Here is an 11,995-nt window from a genome sequence, read left to right on the forward strand (position 1 = left end):
AAAGCATTCTGGTGAATTTCATCACCATGAACAAACTGCAAAAGAAAGCGTGTGACGTCAACGAGGAAGACCCTGATGCCTACGTTCCCCTTGAACAAGCCTTCCTCGGTAATCAGACTAAGGATCAACTGCCTGTCATAAAAGCAGACTGTACCGGAAAGAACGAGTTCTGGAAGAGGCATCTGCAGTTTTACATCAAGCAACTGAAGACCCGACTTCCCCACAAAGAGCCGCTTATAGAGGAAATGTCATTTTTTCAGGCCGACATTGCCTTATCTTAGCAAGGTCGTGAGCAGGTGCCATCTCTCTCATAGTTGACTAAAACTTTCACAGCAAAAATAAACAAGCATGGTGTGCAGCTCGAATGGAGGCAGCTGCCAAGTGCTCTCTCAGAAACACAAAAAGCTATGCTGCCTGCTCTGGACACGATGTGGAAGGAAACTGGAGACATACATGACTTCAACGGTCCACCACAGTTCCAAAATCTTGCGAAGCTCGTACAACTTTGTTCCTCGATCCCACATGCAAATGCAGAGGCACAGCGGATTTTCTCGTGAGTTGACGACGTGAAGACGCATAAGGATAATACGATGGCCAGCGAGACCCTGAATTCCACCATGGTACTAGTGTGCTCCAGATTCAACTCCAAAGGGATTTGCTGCAAGGGCTTCAAAGTTACGCTGAAACACATCGCTCTTCACATACAGAACACCCGAGTGGGCAAAATGCACAGTTGGTTCAATCCGGTACTACATCAGCGTAGTACTGAATCTAAGTCGATAAAAAGCCTCAATTACCCAACAATGTCTTCTTCTTTTTTATACAGGCAGTTTTAACTTGGAACCTTAGCATGCAAAGTAAACAAGCTGTTTGGTACAAAACGTGAAATGCATAGTCAGGTGCCGCTGAGCAGCAGATGTAGTGGAATTTACCTCACACTGAAACTCTGATTCTCTAAATGCGTCCGCATTTAGAAGGCTATGTAAAGTAGACATAAGTGGCGCTGGCCAATGCCCAAAATCAGTGACAAAAGAATGTATTTTCAGGGAGTTCTTGATAAACCTGCGGGGAAAAGTGATAAAAATAGGGAATTTTTGAAACTAGAGATGTGAATTTTTTTCCCCCCCCCCCGTACGAAACATCACTGAGAAAAAAAGAGTGTTTCCCTGTGTGGACGCAAGCGCACAGTAGTGCAAGGGCACATGTATGTAGCCAAAAATGGAACAGCTGCCTCAAATATCACATTAACAGTGTTGGCCTTCAACCTACTACATTATGACCAGCACTGTGAAAACCAGAAATTCACTATGGAAACACTTCATGAAAACAACTCCAGGCAACGAGGCTCATTGGAAATGCAAGGCTGTCTTACGAACACCAACTGGTATGACAACAACCCTAGAGACGCACCTAAAGAGGCATCAGGACATCCACCAGAGTTACCAAGACGAGCGCCAAGCAGTCGAGCCAAAAGATCAGCGCAGATCAAGGACGTGAGCAAAGTTAAACTGAGCGTGTGCAACCATCGGTGGCCGAAATCTTTAGGCCTAGGATGCAGGTGACTGCACTCAAAGCTAAAGCGATGACAAAACTGGTCGCCCAATTTATCACCCAAGGTATGCGTCCGTACTGCGTTGCCTGGTTTTCCCAACATGATAAATTTCGCCATGCCAGACTATACAGTGCCATCACGCATGACATTTTCTAGAATTGTCTCGGAACTGTACAAAGCCAGATAGGAGGAGGTGAAAAGCAGGCTTGCGAAGGTTGCAGAAACGAGGGGTTTGCTACCCCCTGGGTTATCACAATACGGGCTTCCAAGCTGTAGCTACGGTGCTGATACCCTGGCTAGCTAGCTGCGGTAGACAACAGCAACCCCGAAATCTCTCAAGGAGTTCGCTGGATGCCACAACGGGTTCACAACGTGAGGGTTCGAGCTAGTTGGTACTCTATAGTGCAAATTTAAAGTGCAACAAATTTAGACAAAAGATGAATGACACAAGGACAAGCGCTTGCCGTTGTTCGACTCACCAGCAAAGCAACGACAGGCTCCAAAGGGCCAGGACGAACCGGGGGATTTATTGACTGAGTGGTACAGCACATACTGATTGCCCCGACAGGGCGAAAAACTACACTGTACCAATGCCCACCTCAGGGCCCGGCCCAAACGGCTGGCAGCGGCCGATGGCTGCTGCACACCGAGGCAACCAGCAAGGTAGGCCCAATAGGCATACCCGCACGTCTGAGTGTGGTCAAAGACCCCGTCCTGAACGAGCAGCGATGAGGGGGTGGAAGATTCGCGTCTCCCTCGTGGTCCCTTTTCTCGGTCCCCCACAAAGCGCATGCACCGCGCTTAAAATGTGTGGAGGAAAGAAGGAAAGCTCCTCGGTGAGGAGGAGTAATGGTGGTGGTGGGGCAGTTTTTGCCTGCCGGCGCGCCGGCCCACAAGACGATGTTATCTTGCGGGTGAACGCCTGTGTCACGCACAGCTGAGGGCAGCACTCGCAGAAAGAAGAAAAGGGTATCCAAAGGATACCCACAAGGTTTTCAAAGGCGGAGCTGAGGCCATATCGCTCACGACCAATGGTTAGACAGCGCGTGCCAATGACAGCTATGTGTGTATCCCTTGCCACATCAGACAAGGAGTCTGTGCTGAAGTGCACGCGCTGGCTTGTGCCAAAATGGCAGAATCTAACACCCCTGAAAACCTGTGATTCTACATCGAAAGCATGCTTGAAGAACACGAGATCCCAGTGGTCACGAACAACGGCAAGAACTTTGTATCAGCAGTGGCATGGCCAACCTGGCAAGGTGTTCTTTGCTTTGGACACATGCTCAGCTTGTGCATAACTGACCTAAACTGAAATGCGCAAGGACACTCGCAGCTTTTTGCAAAATGTAGGACTATCGTCAGCCAGTACAAGAGGAGCGCAACTGCTCAAGCACGCCTTCTTGAAATCCAAACAGTAATGCAACTGGATCTCCTCAAGGTTGTGCAGCATGTTCCAACACGCTTTGATGGCCAGGCTGCTGAGGCTTTGGGGGCCTATTACTTTTGAACTGTCAGAGTTCAACGTCGTGGAGAACATAACCACATCTGAGTGGAAGCTCCTAACTGCAGCAATGAAAGTTATGCAGCCACTTGACCAGGCCACAACAGCGGTCTCAGGTGATGGCTACCCAATTCTGTCTCAGGTCAGCTCTCTCCTAGAATGCACGAAAGTTGTCCTCTTTCAGCATTCACATGAGCCTGATCAGGCTGTAGTTTCTTGGGGCCTCTTGAAAAGCACAAAGACAAGGTTTCCCAACATCGTCTAGGCTTCCAGCCTTGGCAACGCTGATCGACCCGAGGTACAAAGATGCCTGCTACACAGAGCCATCTGCAGAACAGTGGGCATCAAGATTTCTCACAGCTGCTGCCGAAGAGATTGCAAAATACCACCAGCCTCCTGACGGTCGAAGCAGAAGTGGCGCGTGCTTTTCCGAGACAACAGAAGACTCTGTGTGGCATGCATTCCAAAACTTCAGTTCTGAAACAGATTGAAAGTTGGGCTGTTCTGTTGCGGATGTTGTTGCCAACTATTTGGAAGCCCCTCTTCTTACTCAGTCCCCGTACTTTGTGGCCTGGCGGAGCAAAGAGGGAAGCCATATGTACCCATTACTGGTTGGAGCTGTCCACATTGTGAGGGTAGCGTGGCGCAGACGACGACAGAAGCAGGGAGTGCCGAGAGAGGGCGCTGCGTGATGGCACCATCATCATCATCGGGACTGGGAGAAGAGAGGAAGGAGTAAAGTGTGAGGGATTAGGGTTGAGTGTTGGGAAAAAAGGAGTCGGATCGGTGTGGCTGTTCGGAGCTGTGTGTGTGTGATTTAGGCTTAGTGCGTGACAAGTGGGGGCTCGTCCGGGGTCAGGGATGGCTTTAGGCTCGACAACAGCAGTGGAAGACACGCCTGCGCTCGAAGGTGTCGTTGAGGAGCTGTTGCTGCGCACCGACGGCTCCGTGATGGAGCACGAGCGAATCGCGGCGATTGTGTGCAATCGAGTGATGGCGACGCCGCTGCCCACAGCTCCGCACGTGGGAGCATGGGCTGTGACAGTGAACACTGGCGCGGTTCCTTGGGCCATCAACGACTCTGTGCCTCGGCTCACCGCTACGCACCTCCCTCGCTACTCAGGTGTTAGAGACTTACAGTCGCCGGAGGAGTTTCTTGAGCGCCTAGAAAACTTCTGCCTCGTGACGGGGGTCACCGCCGATAAGCGACTGACCCAGGTGGTACCGGCCGCCCTCGAGGGCTGTGCGAAGTTGTGGTGGCAGTTTGAGCGCGGTTTTGACTCGTGGGAGCAATTCACCGCCGCCTTCCGCTCCAAGTTCTCGTCAATTGACGCGAAGCGTCGCCTGAAGGCGAAGCTCGAGCAGCGCATGCAGCACCCTGAGGAGAATTTGAAGGAATTTATTTATGCGATCGCCACGTTTTACGACCGCATCGGGGAAGAGGTCACCGAAGCCGAGAAGGTGCAGCGCATGCTACGGCAGATGCACCCTCAGCTGCAGGATTTGGCGGAGGGACATGTCTACAACGACCTCGCCGAGTTGGTGAAGCCAGCCGACGGCTTAAGGAGCGGGCTTGGCGTCGCCTCCAGTACAGACCTCTACCACTTCCGAGCAACCAAGTAGCCAGAGATCTGGCGTTTAGCCCTGCCCTCGACCATCGCTCACCGCCGCAGCCGACCACTATGGCGACGGCGTCGTTCACCTCGTTCGCTGTTGCCCCACCGGCTCCGCACGAGTACAGCCGGTCCCGGCAGTACGACGGGTCCAGCGCAGCTGGGTGCAGTGGCCAGTGATAAGTCGACTTATCACTGGCCACTGCACCCAGCTGCGCTGGACCCGTCATACTGCCGGGACCGGCTGTACTCGTGCGACACAGTGCCTCCGTTCTCACCCTACGGGCCGGGGCCGACGCCGCGGCAGGAGCCCACGAGTGGAGCAATGCGCGTGCAGTGCCATCGCTGTGGTGGAATCGGCCAGATTTCTCGTAACTGTGCCACGGGTCGACGAATGGGGCCGCCCGTTTGCTCCCGATGCCAGCGACCGGATCACCTGCAAGCCCAGTGCCCGGGAAACCAGAGGTGGTAGGTGCTGCCCCGGCGGGCACCTATGGCAGTGCGCACCAAGTAGCGACCACAGCCGGCGGCAAAAAGCCCCTTATGGATGTTCGTATCAGGTCGTCGACGTTCGAGGCCCTGCTAGACACAGGCTCAAGTGTAAGCTTCTTCGGACCGCCCGCCGCGGCGGCAGCCCAAGCTTCTGGGGCCAAACCCAAAGCGGACGTACGCGTGCTGCGCTTGGCATCAGGTTGGTCGCAGTCAACCACGTCTCTAAAGTGCCAGATTGAGTGAGCTGCCGGTTGCCGCAGGCAGCAGTTTTTGTGCGTTCCCGACCTGTGCCGCGACGTTGTCCTTGGTAGGGATCTCCTGACGGTGAGTGGCATCTCTCTGCACGTGTCACTTGGTGGTTGGACTGTCGGCACAGAACCGCAAAGAATTGTGCCCTTTGTCAAGGCCGTTAGAGAACAGCCAGAGGCAGTTGATGATTTTGCAGAGAGTTTGCGCTGCACTTTTGCCGAGGGCGATGCCAGGGTGTGTGCCAGTGTGCCGGACGCAACTGCAACTTGCAATCTGGTCATTCCCGGCCTCTCACCGGACCTAGACCCACGCGTGAAACACATTTTAGAGGAGTTTAGTGAAATCTTCACCACCACTCCGGGCTGCACAACCCTGGCAGAGCATCGTATTGACACAGGAGACAACCCACCTGTTCGATGCAAGCTGCGACCAGTGAATGCCAAGAAGCAGGCCATCAAGGACAACTGCATTCACGACCTGCTGGCACAGAACCTCATCCGTCCTGGCCAGAGTCAGCATGCCAGTGCTCCAGTCCTGGTCGAGAAGAAGTCTGGTGGCTACCGCATGGCTGTGGATTACCGCCAGCTTAATGCACGCACTGAGGTACCAGTCTACCTCATGCCCAGGACTGATTGGTTGCTGGCACAGCTGGGACGAGCCAGGTGGTTATCGAGTTTTGACCTCTCACAGGGTTTTTTTCAAATCCCTGTTCAAGAGCAGGATATTCCAAAGACAGCGTTCATTTGCCATCAGGGAACCTTCGAGTTTATGAGGATGCCCTTTGGAGTTGCCGGAGGTCCTGCCACGCTCCAGACCCTGATGGACCGAGTGCTGGAGGGAATCAACCACCAGTTCGCCATGGCGTTCCTTGATGATGTCCTGGTGTATTCGGAGACCCTGGAGAACCATCTCGAGCAAGTTCAGGAGGTGTTGAAGCGGATAAGTTCGGCACAGCTGACCATCAACCCAGAGAAGGTGCACGTGTCCTGCCAATCCCTGAAGTTCCTTGGCCATGAAATATCGCCAGGACAGTGTAGGCCGGACAAGGAAAAAGTGCGTGCGGTGCTGGACTATCCTCAACCAACAACAGTCAAACAGCTGCAGGCCTTCCTGGGACTGGCCGGTTATTACAGAGGGTTCATACCTCAGTTTTCCATCACTGCGCGTCCACTCACAGTACTCCTCAGGAAAAAGCAACGTTGGCGGTGGGAGCCGCAGCAAGAGGAAGCCTGTAGCTCACTTAAGCAGTCCCTGGCCCACGGTGTCGTCGTAAACCTGCCGGACCTCAACAGACCATTTGTGATGGAAACAGACGCCAGTGGAGTCGGTATCACAGCGGTGCTTCTGCAGGCAGCAGAGAATGATGCTCAACTGCGACCGATTTGCTTCATTAGCATGCTCAACTGCGACCGATTTGCTTCATTAGCAGGGTCCTCACTGAGGCAGAGCAGCGCTATACAGTGCAAGAATGGGAGTGTCTGGCTGTGGTGTGGGCAGTGGACAAGTTCCGACCACACCTTGAGTTCACTGAGTTTGAGGTCCACTGCGATCACTCCTCACTATCCTGGATGTTCACCACAGACCAGACTTCACCACGTGTCAAGCGTTGGGTTTTGCGGCTGCAAGGTTTCAACTGCAGGATCAAGCACAGGCGGGGTCTTGCAAATGTGCCAGCCGACGCTTTGAGCAGAGCTCCCCTTCAGCACCAGGAAGTTCCAGGCCCGAGTCTACACGAGACGCTGTTCCCTATGGCTGTTCCAGAGCCCAGCCCACAAATCAGCTTTGAGGCAGCTGCTGCAGCATCTGCAGTGGACGACACACTGTCTTGAACGACGCAGGGCTCCTCGCCCAAGAACAAGAGCAGGACCCCATACTGTCAAAACTACGAACCGTGATGAAGGGCGGGAAGCTTCTGCCCAGTGACAGTGATCAACCTTTGATCAAGGACCTGGCGGAGACGACCAAGATGGAAGACAGTGGATTGCTTGTACAGCACTGAGGGAATAGGAAGGTACCTTGGCTACCAAACCATCTCTGCAAGTTGGTCCTGCGACTGTCGCATGAGCACCCAACTGGCGGCCAGTCCGGCTTTTTAAGACCCTCAAACACACCCCTCAGAACTTCGTGTGGCTGGGTATGCGCTCGGACATATCCAAGTACGTGCGATGCTGCCAGGTTTGTCAGCGCACCAAATCCCACCGCCGGAAGCCAGAAGGGCTGATGAGCAGCCAATGGGCCACTGCCCCCATGGAACAGCTCAGCGTGGACATAATTGGGCCCTTGCCTATGACACCTCGACGCCACAAATACCTTCTCGTGGTGATCGACAAGTTTACCAAGTTCATCAAACTCTTCCCATTACGGACAGCAACCAGCAAGAGTGTGGTGGACTGCATGATCCAGGTTTTTTGCAGGCATGGCACACCTGTCTCCATTTCGAGTGACAATGGAAAGCCATTTGTAAGCAGGTTGTGGAAGGGCCTTTTTGGATACTGGGGCATCCAAGACCGGCACACAGTACCATACCACCCTGCCGGGCAAATGGTGGAGCGCCACAATGGCACTATCAAACAGTGCCTTAAGGCCTATTGTTCATACCATAAAGACTGGGACCAGCACATCCCAGAAATTGCCCTGGCCATGCGCACGGCTGAAAGAGTGGTTGTGGGCTACACACCTGCCTTCCTTTGTTATGGCCAAGAGCTGAGAACCCCATGGACGCAGGCTGAAGCCAAAGACGACACAGAGCCTCCTGCAACAGCGTACCGTGCATTTGCTACTGAGGTTTCCAAGTGTCTACAGGAGGTGCTCGACTTCTCCAGGGCACACCAGGGCAACATGTGGCGTGCCCAGAAGACCAGCTACAACCGGCACAGGCGGCCACTGACAATACAGGAGGGTGATCTCGTTCTGCTTGAAAGTCACTCCCTCAGCGGTGCCGCCAAAGGTTTCTCCTCGAAGCTCGCACCCCGGCGTTCCGGTCCCTTTCGCGCAGTCAAACGTGTAGGACAGAATGACTTCGTCGTACTGGACCCCAAAACGGGGCGTCGCCGTGGTCCGGGACACGCAGATCAGCTGACGCTCTACTATGACGCTGCAGATGATGTGTAGTGGTGGCTTCACGTTTCGAGGGGGGGGAGACCTGTGAGGGTGGCGTGGCGCAGACGACGACAGAAGCAGGGAGTGCCGAGAGAGGGCGCTACGTGATGGCACGATCATCATTATCGGGACTGGGAGAAGAGAGGAAGGAGTAAAGTGTGAGGGGTTAGCGTTGAGTGTTGGGAAAAAAGGAGTCGGGTCGGTGTGGTTGTTCGGAGCTGTGTGTGTGGGATTTAGGCTTAGTGCGTGACAACAGGTACAGTCTCAACGGGAAAAGATTGGCACAAGTGATTCATGACTGGAGCCGAAAAATCGCGACACGCGGTGCAATCATTGCCCAGCGTGCCGATAGCGAGAGTGGCAAGCACATTCCATTTTCCAAGAACAGGTGGCTGGCAGAAAGCAGCCCATCCTGCTGTCGGCCCATTCGAAAGCCCACATCTTGCATACACGCTTGTGCATTCCTTATCGACAGACATGCATATGAACATGATTTCTTTTTTTTCCTAGAGCTGCGAGCTACTTTATCTTAGGGCAGTTGACCGGCAAATATTTTCTGGACGACGCACTGTCAAAAGCAGTGGGTGGCAGTGCTTACGTCACAGGACAGCAAGAGTTTAAAACCGGGTGTGGTTCGAATAAATTTTGTCAGAACGACACATGACATAGGATGCCGCGAATCGACGAGGCGACAAGGATCAAAATCTTGACCCTTAATTCTTCAAGCAGGTCGGACAAGGAGAAGCATTGCTGCGGAGGTCGGGTGCTCACTTGGAAGCGTTACACGCATTGTTCAGGCCTTTTTTGAAGAAGGTAGAATTGAAGACGCTGCCCGAGGTGGACGCCCAAGGCAGACGACTGAAGAAGAGGACAGGCTGATTGCGTCTGAGCCTATGACAACCCTTTTACTACAGCCCAGGAGATTCAACAGAAACTTGGCCTACAGTTATCTCTTACTACCATCAGAGAGCGTCTTCGCTCGTTTGGGGCTCCGCAGTAGAATATCCTGCCAGAGGCCACTTTTAACGCGACAAAACAAGGCGCTTAGGTTGGAGTTTGCCACTAGGCACTTTTTGTGGACGACTGAGGAATGGATGAACGTTGTGTTCACGGATGAATCCACCTTCAGCAGCAAGTGGGACCAACAGCGGCGAGTGTGGCGGCCGTATTGTGCCCGGTAAGTCATGCAGTTTCCTGTGTATAAGTGCATAGAAGAGACATTTTGACTTTATACTTATTAGTCAATTTGTTAAGAAGAAATTATGCAATGTTTACGGCAGCTGTGACAGCGGTAATTTTATTTTTTCTAGTTTTGTATTCCTGGTAGCATCTGAGAGTTCTAATTAACTAGTTAACATTTCATTCGAACGCTACTATGAGAATTTCCGGAAAGATTTAAGCTGCTGGGTAACAAACAAAATACAAAATGTCTATTCTTTTTTGTTACAGGTACGAACCAGAATACACGCAACACGTCTCCGCTAGCGGTCGCCGGTCCGTTAATGTGTGGGGTGTCATAACACACCGAGGGCTTGGACCGCTCATCCGGTTAAATGGAGCACTCACTGCAGCAGCCTATGCGGACATTCTCGAACAAGTTCTCATTCCCTTCATTCTGGGTGGCCCATTTCCGGACGGGTGCTTTATTTTTCAGCATGACCGGAGCCCCATTCACACCAGCAGGTATAATTACTGGCAACCTATATGCCCCCCCCCCACCCCCCCCCCACCCCCACACAGAAGGATTAGACAAATATTTGCTGAAAATTAATTAACAGATGTGATGATATGGTGTGAATGTATTCAAATGCAAGACTAAAAATCTTATTTTTTTCGTAATACTCAAACTGAAGATTCCCGGTGCATTTTTGTGTTTACGAATTATGGGTAGCTGTAAACTGACTGTATTTTGTACATAGGTTCTATTACAAAGTACATTTCTGGCTACTTATTCAAAGGAGCTGTTATTAGTTGCTTTTTGTTTGCTTATAAAACTGCACGTTCCAAAAAGGTTTTGTTTTCCTAAACCATCTTTACAATATCTGAAAAAACTAATCGTGGGGCCTCCACATAATAGCGCTGAATTCCATTTAATGCAAGCTAATAAATTGTGTTTTGCTCTTATCCTTTGGATACTTGAATAGCTTTTTAAACTTGATGGACTGAAAATATCTAATTTTTTTAAAAGGCTAGTCAGGCAGAAGATCGAACAACTCTGCATTCAGGAGCTCCCATGGCCTCCAAAAGGAGCGGACCTGAATATTATTGAAAACATGTGGGGCCTGACGAAGCAGCGACTGGCAAGGCTGCACCTACGTGGAGCGTCAACAGATCTGCTTTGGGAGGCGGTGAACAATGAATGGACACGCGACTTCAAGGCCTCCCGGATTTTGCAAGCACCCTCTACGCCTCGCTGCCTGCGTGCACGCGCAACGTTGTGGAAGCTGGCGGAGCGTTCGCGCTTCATTAATACCCTTGCGTAGACAAGCTTTTTTTAATTAATAAAAGTCAATCAATTAATTTAATTTAAATTGAAAGTTGTCTATCGTTCTACAACTTTTTCTCTGGAAGTGCGGTAATAATTTGTGTAATTATGTCAGAGGCATTAATGATGTAACGCTGTGCTGCGTTCATTTTTTGTGGGCAAATAAATTCACCTGTTGAAAGCGCACGTTCTTGTGGCTTGTATTTATACTCGCACCGACAGCTTTTGACACTATCGTCCAGCAAACTGGGAGCTTGGGTGAAAACTGCGATAAAGAAAATACCGCTGCTCCCAACGCCAGCTACAAAAAAGAAGAAATTAAGGAACGTTCGCAGCAAAGTTGCCGCATGATTTTGCAGATAAGCGGCGTGCAAGCTATCATTTCAAATGCAAGCTGTTTGTGGGAGTGCTTAGCGCCGACCACCCCTCCTTAAGAAAATGAAATGTGCCTGGCACTGTCGCTGTAGGAGCGCTAAATGACAATAGCACCACCTGCCACGATCATTCCACTCCAGTCATGAATCACTTGTGCAAATCTTTTTCCGTTGAGGCTGTACACCTTTTGTCAAAATTTTGTGGGCCCATCCTAAGCCTTCTCGACCACAAAGAATTCAAAGAATCGGCTCTACCTTTAAATGTGACGAAAATATTTTGAGGCAGCAAGAAAGAAAGGTGTTTTCTCTAGCTTTCCCGCATGAAAAGTTTCAGCCTCGCTCGGGACGTAACCTTGTACATTGAATTTTTTGCAGCCTGCGCGTTTCCGGCTAGGCCCACAAAATTTTAACAAAGACTGTACTCGTCAGTTCCTGCAACTCAGCTTAGAAGTGAAAGACTCTTTTCTGCACATGCTCATTAAGAACATTGAACAGCTGGTGTTTTCGCATGAGAACTTGTAAACACTAAATGCTTTGACAACGCTGTGTTCACGCTAATTGCAGCCAAGCAGCACCACTTGTGAAGTGTCCCAGCAGACTTCTGTAACTACCTAGAGAGCTTTGGAAACT

Source organism: Haemaphysalis longicornis, unplaced genomic scaffold, assembly GCF_048455015.1.
Source record: "Haemaphysalis longicornis isolate Haplotype H1 unplaced genomic scaffold, Haemaphysalis longicornis Haplotype H1 scaffold_7, whole genome shotgun sequence".
NCBI lineage: Eukaryota > Metazoa > Arthropoda > Arachnida > Ixodida > Ixodidae > Haemaphysalis > Haemaphysalis longicornis.